Raw genomic sequence first — 12,801 nt, 5'->3', positions numbered from 1 at the left:
TGGTGCTGCATATACTGCAGGATAATGCATGGGGTGTTTACAGTGCTCATAACTGCCGCGGTGATCTGAGCGGGCTCCATGCTTGCGATGGTATGGCGTCTGCATGAGAAAAAGGCACGAAACGATTGTCTGCCGTTGCTGTCACGGAGAGAGGGGCAGGGCCGCCCAGAGGGGGCGGGCAAAGGGGGCAATTTGCCCCGGGCCCCGGGCTCCGCAGGGGCCCCCAAGAGAACAGCGGAGGCTCCCGCCTCTGCCCCTCTCCTGGAGCCTCAGCGCATCAAGCGCCCTGTCTCCAGCGGGGCCCCTGAGCCCCGCCCCGCTCCGAGCCGCGTGGGGAGGGGGCGGGGCTGGGAGCTCCGGCCTGAGCTCTGCTCCCTCCGCTGGGCCCGGAGCTCCCAGCCCCACCCCCTCACCACGTGGCTCGGAGCGGGACGGGGCTCAGGCCCCGCCGGCCACACGCTGCGGCTGTCGGGCGAGGCGCTGAGGCTGCCCGTGAGGAGGAGCCGGGTAAGAGGCTGGGGCCGGGGGTTGGCTAAGGGCAGGGAGCCCTGGAGACAGTCAGGGCAGAGGTTGGGGAGGGGCAGGGAATGGGGGTTGGATTGTGGGTGTTCTGGGGGTGGATAGGTCAGGGCCGCCCAGAAGGGGCGGGCAAGAGGGCGCTCGGTCTTCGCCGGCGGGGGTCCTTCTGCTCGGGCGGAAGGACCCCGCCGCCGAATTACCGCGAACCGGACCCGCCGCTGACGTGCAGCCCGGTCTTGGCGGTAATTCGCGGCGGGAGGGCCCTTCCGTTCGGGACCCGCCGAAGTGCCCGAAGACTTCTGGCGGGTCCCCGCCGCCGAATTACCGCCGAAGACCGGGCTGCACGTCGGCGGCGGGTCCGGTTTCGGCGGTAATTCGGCGGCGGGGGGCTCCCACCGCGGGTCTTCGGAACGGAAGGGCCCCCCACCGCCGAAGACCCCGGGCCCCCGGAATCCTCTGGGCGGCCCTGGAGAGGGGCGACTCACAACATGGCTTACAGGGTTGGCTTACTGGGAATTAAAATCAACAAAGGAGGCGGGTTTGCATCAAGGAGAAACACACACAACTGTCACATCGAAGTCATGAAACTGTCTGTGGTGCGCAGCGCGCCTTGCTGTACTCTTCTAATCACGAACAGCCTAGTCAGCAAACAGCACCAGAAAAGATTTTAAACGTCCAAAGGCACATTCTACCACCATTCTGCACTTGCTCAGCCTATAGTTGAACTGCTCCTTACTACTGTCCAGGTTCATGAGCCATGGGAGCAAGGGGTAGGCTGGGGTAGATGCGACCACGTGGTGCTGCCGGCTGGGAGAGCAGGCTGAGGCAAAAGCCTCCAGCTCACATGATATTCCAGGCAGGACTGAAATATAGGGATAGCTACCACAGTGCAACACTCCAGAAGTCGACGCTAGTGTTGGTACTGTGGATGCACATTGCCAACTTAATGCACTTAGTGAGGATACACACAATCGACTGTATCAAATCAGTTTCTAAAAAAATCGACTTCTATTAAATCAACCTAATTTCGTAGTGTAGACATACCCTCAGAAGCCTGAGCAGACCAGCACAAAACCAAAATAAACAGCAGAAATTGGGATAGATGCCCCATGCACCTGAAGGTGCAGGAGGATAGAGAAAGAAGAAGATGGGTAAAATCTACTGTTCACCAACATAAAGCCCAATTAAATGGGCTCTATGCAAATGGAGTGAGGAGACAGTGGAGCAGTTAAATCCATACACTGCCCCACTCTGGACCAGTGAGTGAGCCTCCTGCGTGAGCCCCACTCCTCCCCCACATATCTGCTATTCGAGCTTCCAGGCTGGAATACCCCCTGGAGCCAGCTGGGAGTGGTTCATAGTATCCTCATAAATATGAATCTTGTGGTCCCTCTCCTGACATGCCTGCAGCCAACCCCCTTCTGGTGTGGCTTTCCTCACTAGTCCCCAGCCTCTCTCGTACCAGCTAGGGGGTAAGCAGGCATCCCAGCAGAGCTGGCTCCCCATGGCTTCCCTGTGCCATGCCTAAGTGCTATGACAGCCCTCTGCAGCAGGGCTGAATATAACCACTAGTGCTTGCTACTGGGAGTTGTCCCATTGTCTCCAGTGGCATCACAGGTGGTGTTAAGCATGAAATTCAGTAGGGACTGTAGGATCAGTCCTTAGTTTAGAGCAGGGGCGGGCAAGGTTTTTGAGCCAAGGACCACATCTGGGTGGGGAAATTGTATGCAGGGCCAGGGCAGGGGGTTGGGGTGCGGGTGCAGTGTGCAGGAAGGGGCTCAGGGCAAGGGATTGGGGCAGAGGAGAGGTGCAGGGTTTATGAGGGAGCTCAGGGAAGGGGGTTGGTGTGCAGGAGGGGGCTCAGGGCATGGGTGCAAGACTACATTGAACAAATGGTGGAATGAAACCCACCACCTCATTTTACAAAGGTTAAACAAGCATCATGGAATTGGTGTGGAAAGCTTCTATGTGTCATTCCCAATCCCTAGAGACTTCCACTGCCTGTCACAAGCACTCACAATGATGATTAGTAGTAGCCGCCATTTATATTACAGTAGCACCTAACGATGCTAATTGAGATCAGGGCCATGTTGCACTAGGTGCTGTACACACATGTAGGAAGAGACCACTCCTGCCCTGAAAAGAGCTAACGAACTACACAGACAAGACAGACCAAGGGTGGGAGAAAGAGTAATGACCTGTCCAAGGTCGTGTAGGGAGACTGTAGCAGTCAGGAACCGAATCCAGACTTCCTGAGTCCCAGTCCAGGGCCTCAACCACCGGACCCACTTTCCTTTCATAGTGAGCTGCGTGGGATCAAAGAAGCATCCACAGGGACATTCACAGAGCTTCACATCTTAGTCTGTAAGGAACCTAGAAAACCACTGTCCAATGGAGGCAGGGGAGGAGGGATGAGGAGAGAGTGTCTGCAAAATATAAGAACTGAATTAAGACAAAAATCAGCGCACAACAGCAATTATCCCTTTCTCGCCTGTGAAATCTCTTTCCTCTCCCCCGCCTCTTCCTTTCCTCATTTCATGCCACTTGTGGCAAGATTTATTTTCAAGCAAAAGCACTGAATTATGACAACACTGTTGTGGCCTCTCAGACCCTATATATCATGGAACCTGAGCTACTTCACTCCCCAGAAAGCTCTTTACTCAGAATGTATTACTACCAGGATTTTTGCAAACACTTCAGCCGCTCCATAGGGATTTATTTACACCATCACAGTACATCAGGCAGCTCATTGTTATGAATGAGTTTTCTGTGTGCATGGAGTGCCTCTCTTTGTACGTTCTCTGTGTCCGTTCACACAGGTGCACGTCTCCTGAGACTGGAGAACTGAAGAGTCTATGACAATCGCTCTTAACCTTAGTTAGTGGCATTGTCAGACATTGGGGTAGGGAGAATTTCCTCAGTGAGGACCACAAAGGAAGGAATTTAGCCCTAAATATAAAAGAACTGGGGACTCTCTCTCTTGCATACTTACATGACCCTGTAATGGTGCATACTCACCATTACTGGCACCTCCCTGTGCCTGGAGAAAGTGTTGCAGAAATCTGCCTCTTGCACCCCCTTTGAGCACTTCCTTGGCCCTGTGATTGCCTGTCTCTCTCAGGATCTTCCATGGCCTGGCCCTCTGGCTAGGTCACATAAAATTCAGCCCCCTTCCAGATAACAAGAGGCCTAACTGAAAGACTAAAACAAATATTCAAACTAATTAATTCTCATGCCCCTCAGGCTCCACTGAAGTCCTCTGATTCCTGACTCCTTCAAAGCTTCTTTTATCTTTGTTCCTCCTCAGTAGGATTCCCCCACTGCCTCCCTTCCCCAGTGATTCTGGCAGCTTCCTTTAGGGATCTTGCTGCTCCTTGTACGCCCTGTCTCAGGGCTCCCTGTGGGTCTCTTTTATTCCCTGTTCCCCTTCCAGAACACCAGTCCCAGGACTGTCGCCTTGAACACCCGGCAACTGGTTTCAGGGGACCACCACAGGACTTAACTCTACTCTTGTAGGTCAGCTCCTCACACACAGTTAGCCCCAAACTGCAGCACTTTCCCCCATAGTCAGTCAGCATGCGTGACATGCATAATGCAGCCTCAGCTTTATTTAAATAGTCCTTCCTGATTCCCTGCAGCTGGGGTCAGTCATCACAATTAAATCTCCGTAGCAGGTTCAGCCATGGTTGCTAATTAGTCCCAGGTTGCTAGTTCACCAGTGATGCACAGGAATAGCTGCTAAGTCACCGGCAGTGCTGAGCCCAACTTGCCTCAGAGGGCCTGACGGGCCAGCCCATGGCAGGCCCCATTACCATAGTATCTGAGTGCCTCACAGTGGTTAATGTATTATCCTCACAGCACATCTGTGTGATAGGGAAGCATTATTATTCTCATTTTACTGATGAGGACCTGAGGAACAGAAAGGCTAAGGGCTTGTCTACGCTACCACTTAAGTCCCTGTTACTTACATCGCTCAGGGTGTGAAAAAGCCACACACTCCCAAGTGACACAAGTGACATCAACTTAAGCTCTGTCCACACCAGCACTAAGTCAGCAGGAAATGCTTTCCCGCCAACATAGCATCCATCTCTCACTGAGGTGGAGTTATTATGCTTACAGGAAAGCGCTCTCCCATCAGCTTAGTGCTTCTTCACCAGAGAGGCTACAGTGGCGCAGCTGCATCCATGCAGCTGTGCTGATGTAATGCGGTACTGTACGCTAGCCCTAAGTCTCATTGAAAGCAGAGGGAGCTAGGTGCTGAGGTACCTTTGAGGAGCTAGGCCTAAGTGACTTGCCCAAAGTCTCATGGGACATCTGTGGCAGAGCAGGCAATTGAACCCAGGTTTCTTGAGTCCCTGGCTAGTATCCTAACCACTGCATTGCAACTATCAAATCACATGATACAATGTCTTAAGAGCTATTTTTTCTTTTCTTTTTTATTTTTTTTTAAGAGTAGATGGTGGCAAGGGATAGCTCAGGGATTGGCAATAAACTACAGGGCCTTTCACCTCGAAGTCATTGGTTCAGATCCAATCCCATATAGCGGTGACTGAAAGTCAATACCATCTGTAGGTGATCAGTGGTTTATGTGGAAATGGGTTGATGGTCTCAGCCCAGTTTTTAATGGACAGATGGCCACATCACAAACATGCACCCTCAGAACTAGCATCATTGCCAAAATCTCAGCAGAGAGGCCAAGGACTATATAAGACTATCTCGATCCTATGCTTCTTTCTCATTCTTAGAGCTGGTCCAGTGAATGAGACATTGATAGGGAGCAGTGAGTAGAGGATTCTTGCACTGTCTCTGCTCTCTTGTTCCATGGTGAGCTCAGCAGAAGACCAGGCTAGACCACAATTATACTGAGACATTCACCCGTCCTTAACTCCTTAATGGCCAGCTTTTCAAATGAGCTGAGCTCCAAGCGTACTGAGCATTTTGAAAATCTGGGCATTTATTGTGGGGCCTAAGTGGTAGGTGAGATTCTTTTGAAAATCTGTCCCTAGATCTATTCTTTTGTAGTCACTGGCACACCTGTTTCTGATACTCAGGGGGAAAATGCCTGTCTGACTGAATGATATGTCGGTCTGTCTGTCAAATGCCCAGTGGTGAGACATGGACAAACAGATGGAAATCAAGGTTCAAAATAATAATGACAGCCCCAAAAGATATTAATAAATGCAACCCAACCCTGAAAAGATTAATTGAAAAATCAACCGACAGCAAATCAATGACATACCAATGAATAAAGCAGCGTGAGAAAGATGCTGGTTGGCTGGCTGGTTTGTTTTGCCTTACTGTCTCCCATAGCAGTGGATATGACATGCACATTAGCCCCAAATGAATTCGTAATGATCAAGAAAGTCATTACACGATATGCCAAATGAATTATTAATGACAGAAAACAGAGAGAAAAGCATCCCCTGAGCCAGCATGGTGGGCGAGGGGCTTAGCGCTCTGCACTACCATACGGGAATGTCAGGTTCAATTACAGGTCCCAGGCTCTTGCTCCCCAGAGGCCTGGAGAAAGGCTGAATCAACATTACCTGCTTAGTTCCTGCAAGGAAAGGAGCTCCTCTGAGCAGCAGCCTTTCTGGCTGATGGAGGGGCAGCATTAAAAGGCTTTGATTAGCATTTGTTTCTTCTGGGCTGGACAGATGCTTGTTGTATCCCCTTTTGGGACCTGTAACGTAGAGAACAATGCAGGTGGTGGGGGCTCACAGAGGGAGGTGGTGGGGAGAAAAAGTGCTTTCCAGTGGCTTCTCTAGTGAGGATGTTCCTGCGGGGACATTTCAGCTGCTGCCAACACAGAGGGGTATGATACAGGTATGGAGAGTTGCTTGTGGACTTTGTGGAACTCCCCTCCCTTGGGCATGTTTGATCTCACAGATCTTTGTCAGTTTGGGGTCAGTTACTTAATTAATATCTAAACTCCTGATTCTGCAAGGGTACATGCACAGGCCTAGACTTCACTCAGGGTGGAGGTAAATGACACTTTGTGTTTTCTTTCCCCTGTTCCATTAGAAAAATAAATCCAGGTAAAACCCAATAAATCTGTAGGGTTTTAGGGTCAGGAAGTTCAACGAGTAACAGAAGCAGTTGATGTTTTCAGTTGCTTTGTTATTTGTTTTTTTCACTTCCTCTTGATAACATTATTATAGCCCTGGGAGCTGACTATGACTCAAGTGGACTGGGACAATGCTATAGAGGGAAAACAATGGTTAAAGATCGCGGGGACATGGAGGAATGCTCATAGAGAGGAGGTAGAGTGTGAGAGGCTGTGGATGGAGAGTAACTTGTGCCTGACTAGGAACAGTGCAGTGGAGGCAGTACATAGTGAGAATGACCTAGGCATGACCAGGGACAGTGCTGGCATCTGTGCATGGGGAAGGGATTGATCTGTGTATTGAGGTGGGGGAGGAGAGCACAGTGGAGCCTATGCATAGCAAGAGTGATGTGGATGTGACATGGAACAATGCAGGGGTCAATGCATGCAGAAGGGGAATGAACTGGATTGTGGGAGGGGGAAAGAGTGAGAGGAGGGGAGAGCCCTATGGCTGGTCAGGTACTGTGCCCATAGGTGGGGATGGGATGAGGATATGGTGGGGAGGGGAAGGAGTTGAGGCCTATGCAGGGGGATGCAAGGAGACAGCAGTGCTTGCTGTTTGCGGTAAGAATGTCTGTGCAATATCCTAAATGAAGGGAGTTACATAATTCACATCAATTGAAGATAGGGTGACCAGACAGCAAGTGTGAAAAATCGGGATGGGGGTGGGGGGTAATAGGAGCTTATATAAGAAAAAGACCCAAAAATTGGGACTGTCGCTATAAAATCGGGACATCTGGTCACCCTAACTGAAGAGGACGGCAGTTGTATTGCCTGTTAGCTAAACAAACAGATTTCATAAAAAGAATTTTTATAGCGGTTTGAAGACTCCAATGCTAACTGCAGCTAGATTGCGAACCAGGCTCCATTCCAGCATAGTTAAAACTCAAAGGGGGTTTTCAGTAACTGGTGTGTAATTTGCACAGAACAGTTACCTCATTGACTTCAAAGCTGTGTCTGTAGCTGCCACACGCAACGTGCATTAGGAATCATGCCTCCTCACCCTGTCAGCACGGGAAATGCAATCCGTTTGCACTGCAGCCTGGTGAAATGTAAAGGGGGTGGTTGGCACCTGAATGGGGTATTTTTTACGGGTTGGCACAGCCTACAACCAAGCTAAACCCCTTGTATGAACTACCACTGCTCAGTCCCTTTTTTATAACTAGCTGTAGCTAGGCTTTATAGGTTAGAGCCCAGGTGTATGTACACTATATTCCTTAACCCTTTTCTGTCTGATGCTACACCCCCACACAGCTGACAGGGAAAACTGGGCTGGGGCTGGCCAGGTTGATCGGAGGCCCAAATGCCCAACCATTCAGGCATTATATATTTTCAGAGAACTCATATGCAAGGCGTTTATGGTGGCCGGTCACACACCTAGATGTTCCTGGCTTCCTAAGCACTAGAGCAGGGCTCCAGTTGTGAGCAGTTAACATGAGGGCTGTAGGGTATTGGCTGACTCAGGGCATCTCTACAGAGCTTTGCCTATCCAGGTCTTGAGCTCCAAGCCAGCACCACAGCCACAATTGCATGGCATCACACATCACTAATGAGTTGCGTGGGAGGTATCAGCTCAGTTCCTAATAGACTACAGTCCACATAAGAAAAACCACCACAACAGCTGGCACTAACTGGCCCCTGTGGCCCATGGAGGGGACAAGGAATGAAGGGGTCAGGGAGACTGATTTCCCTCTTGCCCCCAGAGGTGGTCTTTGAAGGGAAGGGCTGATTCTCACAGGTTAGGGTCAATGTGTGGGATGAGCTTACACTGCCTCTCCCCTGTTTTTATTTAACTACAAAGAGATATGCTGGTCTTCACTTAAAACCTAAGGCATTGATGTCAGAAATGGCAACAAGAGAAATAAAGATAAAATGCTTCCTAGCATTAAACTTAAGAAACTAGACTTGGTTCAAGGAGAAGTCCCCTTTCCACATTTCCAATAACATTGCGGAGCAAACTCTCAGGCCAAGATCTGCTCCCACAGTTCAACCATTGTTTCTTTGTCTTCTTAGGTGAAACTGAGAGAGATGGACAAGGAGCAAGAACTTGGAGCATGTTAGCCCCTCATTTTTATAGTTCGGTCACCCTTTGAAATGCATTTTCCTGAGGGTTATGCCTAGACATAGTTCATGCCCACTGTGAGGACGCAGGCAAGAAGTCTGGTGGTGAAAGAACTTCCATGCTCTTGTTTGCTAAGATGCAGATCTGTTTGTTCCTGCTCCCTCTTTCTTGCCAAAAAGTAGCCACTTGATAGGTGATGGCCCATCAATTCTGATGGCACGTGGCTAGGGGCATCAGCTCATCCTTTGTCTTTCAGAAACTGGTTGACCCCCCTCCTCAGACTTATCTGGTAAAGTCATGATTTCAGTGTATGTTCTTAACTTTACATATAATGCTGCTGCATATAGGTCACCCATGATACTTTTGACCAGCAAGTTATTAGTTTTCAAATGATACCTCACAAGGCATATTTTGTACAAATATTACAATGGTTTATAGGGTGTGAACACAGGGGTGCATTCTGTCACAACCCCCCTGTGACAGAGTGCTGAGGCCTGACTGGTGGGTCAGCACTCTGATCATTGTAGCCACAATTATTTTCCCCGTGGGGGCTGATTAGTTAATTATTCAATCAGCAAGAGAGGCTGGGGGAGGTAAGGAACCAATTAGGCCTCCCCTGGCTACCCTGATAAAAGCCGGGAAGGAAGTGTTACAATGGAGGGAGGGGGACCATGAGTGTGACTGGCCAGAGGGAAAGAGCTCCCAAGGTGGGGAGAGCACCTTTCCTCCTAGGGCTGTGGTAAAGTGGGACTGGTATATGCAAGGATTAAAAGTGAAGATGTTGCTGTACAGGTGTCGGTGGAAAGGTTTAGAATAAAATACAGACTGAACACTAAAAGAAAGTGGGTCTGAGCAGTTTGGGGGGCATCAGAGAGTGGAGACAGGGTATTGCCCTGTCACACCCTATCCAACTTGACTCTTATTGTGGAAGTCTTTAAAAGCCTGCCTTAGCACTAGACTTGTGTGGCTTGAGCCCATGGAGCCGTAGGGCACGTGTAAGTCCTCTATGGGAATACCCCCGGAGTGCAGGAGGCCCCTCGGCTAGGCACAGAGCCATCTCTACACAACCTAGGTGCTGGAGGAGTTCACAGCAGGGTGATGGCAAGCCCAAGGCAGGGAGGAAATGGATGGGGGTGGCGTGACAAGGGTGGACCTGTGCTCTTGCAATGATTCATAGGGGCACAGAAGCCCCTCAATAAAAATAAGGTGCAAAACACTTCCCCTCCATCCCTGTCCACTTTGGGCCAGATGCTCAGAGGTATTCAGGTGCCTAACTCCCATTGATTTCAATGGGCACCTGAATGCCTTTGAGGTTCTGGGCCTGTGTCTTCAAGGCCCCTTGGAGTCCTGTTGCCTTTTCTTCTGTTTCCTTGCTGGGACAGGAGGAGTTAAACAAATCTTGCAGAGCACATGGAGAAGTCCCAGGTTACTGGAAGCAGCCAGGCTACATACTCCAGTGCAGTACAAAAGAGGGCAAGGTGCTGCCAGTCAGCGGGAGAGGCCATAGACCGTCTCTCTGCTGCCTTACTTCTGGAGCTGCTTAGGTATTGATATTTATTTCCTCCCTTTGTTTATGTCTTTTCCTTTATAAAAAAATATATATTTTTTAAAGGAAGGCAGCCCTTGAGCTCCATTCAATTGGAAGTTAGGGGACTCAGGAGGCAAATTAGCAATAACACATTAAAACAGAAATGATGATAACATCTAGTTAAGACTGTGAAATTGCTCCTCCGGCTCTGGTGGGAAGAGCCGGTGTATGGGAGCTTAGGAGGCTATAGAGGAGCAAAGATTGGTATTTAGTATACAAGTAAACAGCAGCAGAAATAAATATTCAAGAGGCACTTAACTGCACCAGTGTAGATAAATAAATTAGGAGCTAGAGTTCGGGAGGCCACAGGAGGGGCTGGATTTGAAATGGCTGCTGCCTCCTTTTCCAACGGCAGGAAAACAGAAGTGAAGCTGTTCAAAAGTGGGGAAGCCTCATAAATCTAGCCAGGGTATTTCACTCCATTGTGAATTCCAATTAAGGCTCCTTTCTATCATTTCACTGTCAAGCCTGTGCAGCATTCCATTGATCTGGGCTTCTGGTGTTGAGAAATGATGGCCTGGCCTTTCCTGGTTCCAGCCAGCTGCCACTGTGAGGGCAGCCTCATTACTGCAGTCTCCGTCTCAGCGCTCCATGACGGCTCTGTTGCCTAGTACGCATTTATGAAAGCCACAGATCGTGAAAAATGATTGTGCTGGGCTAACTTTGTTTTTCTTTTTAAGACCTATTTGACTCTTATTTTCTTTGTCATTTACTTTAGCACACACTGAGTTGCCATCACATCATCATCTCTGCCCCATTGGTGATTATCCACATTCTTATTAAACTCTATGCTTTACATGTCTAATGCATCCTTTCACTCCTTGCACTTACATGGCCAGCAAGAGAGATTCTGCTGCCCCTTGATTCTAGAAAGTCCTGGATCCCCTTCCAACCCCCTATGCTTCACAAGCTCTCTCCCACCCATTCCTCTCCTACCTTCACCTACTTCTGTCTCTTGCCTCTCCCATATCTACCAAAATTCAACTCCTCTTTTCCATGTTCATCCTCACAATTAGAGATAAACTCTGAAACTCACCTTGTTTTGCTAGTGAGAGTCTCCCACCCCCTGCCATGTTGGGAGTGCTCCTTACTGCTCTGAGAGTGGGTCTTCCACTAATTCTATTAATAGTCAAACATGCTCATACGCAGCACCTTCCATCTTGAAGCCCAGGACACATTCAGCACTACTGAAATGGGCAGCAACTCACCAGCACACCACACAACTGTGGAGCCAGGGGAACACTTTGGCTAGGAATGCCAGGGTAAACCCCTGCCTTTATGGGAAGAGCCATAGGACTTTTAATAGGGGGCCTGATTCTGACACCAGTGTAAATCAGGAGTAACTCCAGTGAAGTCCACGGAGTGACACTGGTGTGATGAGAGCAAATAGAAAGGAGCACAAACACTGCCAACTTAAGTGCAAGAGTGTAATAAGAAAAGCCAAAGAGGAGTTTGAAGAACGGCTAGCCAAAACCTCCAAAGGTAATAACAAAATGTTTTTTAAGTACATCAGAAGCAGGAAGCCTGCTAAACAACCAGTGGGGCCCCTTGACGATCGAAATACAAAAGGAGCGCTTAAAGACGATAAAGTCATTGCGGAGAAACTAAATGGATTCTTTGCTTCAGTCTTCACGGCTGAGGATGTTAGGGAGATTCCCAAACGTGAGCCGGCTTTTGTAGGTGACAAATCTGAGGAACTGTCACAGATTGAAGTGTCACTAGAGGAGGTTTTGGAATTAATTGATAAACTCAACATTAACAAGTCACCGGGACCAGATGGCATTCACCCAAGAGTTCTGAAAGAACTCAAATGTGAAGTTGCGGAACTATTAGCTAAGGTTTGTAACCTGTCCTTTAAATCGGCTTCGGTACCCAATGACTGAAAGTTAGCTAATGTAACACCAATATTTAAAAAGGGCTCTAGAGGTGATCCTGGCAATTACAGACCGGTAAGTCTAACGTCGGTACCGGGCAAATTAATCGAAACAATAGTTAAGAATAAAATTGTCAGACACATAGAAAAACATAAACTGTTGAGCAATAGTCAACATGGTTTCTGTAAAGGGAAATCGTGTCTTACTAATCTATTAGAGTTCTTTGAAGGAGTCAACAAACATGTGGACAAGGGGGATCCGGTGGACGTAGTGTATTTAGATTTCCAGAAAGCCTTTGACAAGGTCCCTCACCAAGGGCTCTTACGTAAATTAAGCTGTCATGGGATAAAAGGGAAGGTCCTTTCATGGATTGAGAACTGGTTAAAGGACAGGGAACAAAGGGTAGGAATTAATGGTAAATTCTCAGAATGGAGAGGGGTAACTAGTGGTGTTCCCCAAGGGTCAGTCCTAGGACCAATCCTATTCAATTTATTCATAAATGATCTGGAGAAAGAGGTAAACAGTGAGGTGGCAAAGTTTGCAGATGATACTAAACTACTCAAGATAGTTAAGACCAAAGCAGATTGTGAAGAACTTCAAAAAGATCTCACAAAACTAAGTGATTAGGCAACAAAATGGCAAATGAAATTTA

General features: G+C 48.7%; 1 long non-coding RNA gene across 1 annotated transcript; it reads right to left on the bottom strand.

The window, feature by feature from the left end:
* Positions 1-2,281: 2,281 nt before the first annotated feature.
* Positions 2,282-4,090, bottom strand: LOC120373483. Its single transcript, XR_005585625.1, has 3 exons — positions 4,023-4,090; positions 3,538-3,720; positions 2,282-2,945 (listed from the first exon to the last, which is right to left on the bottom strand). It is a non-coding gene; the product is annotated as an uncharacterized LOC120373483 (long non-coding RNA).
* Between the last annotated feature and the right edge of the window lie 8,711 nt (positions 4,091-12,801).

This window comes from Mauremys reevesii, linkage group 1 (genome assembly GCF_016161935.1).
Source record: "Mauremys reevesii isolate NIE-2019 linkage group 1, ASM1616193v1, whole genome shotgun sequence".
NCBI classification, from domain to species: Eukaryota; Metazoa; Chordata; order Testudines; family Geoemydidae; genus Mauremys; species Mauremys reevesii.
Note: the sequence above shows the minus strand (reverse complement) of the source record. Positions and strands in the feature narration are given on the sequence as shown.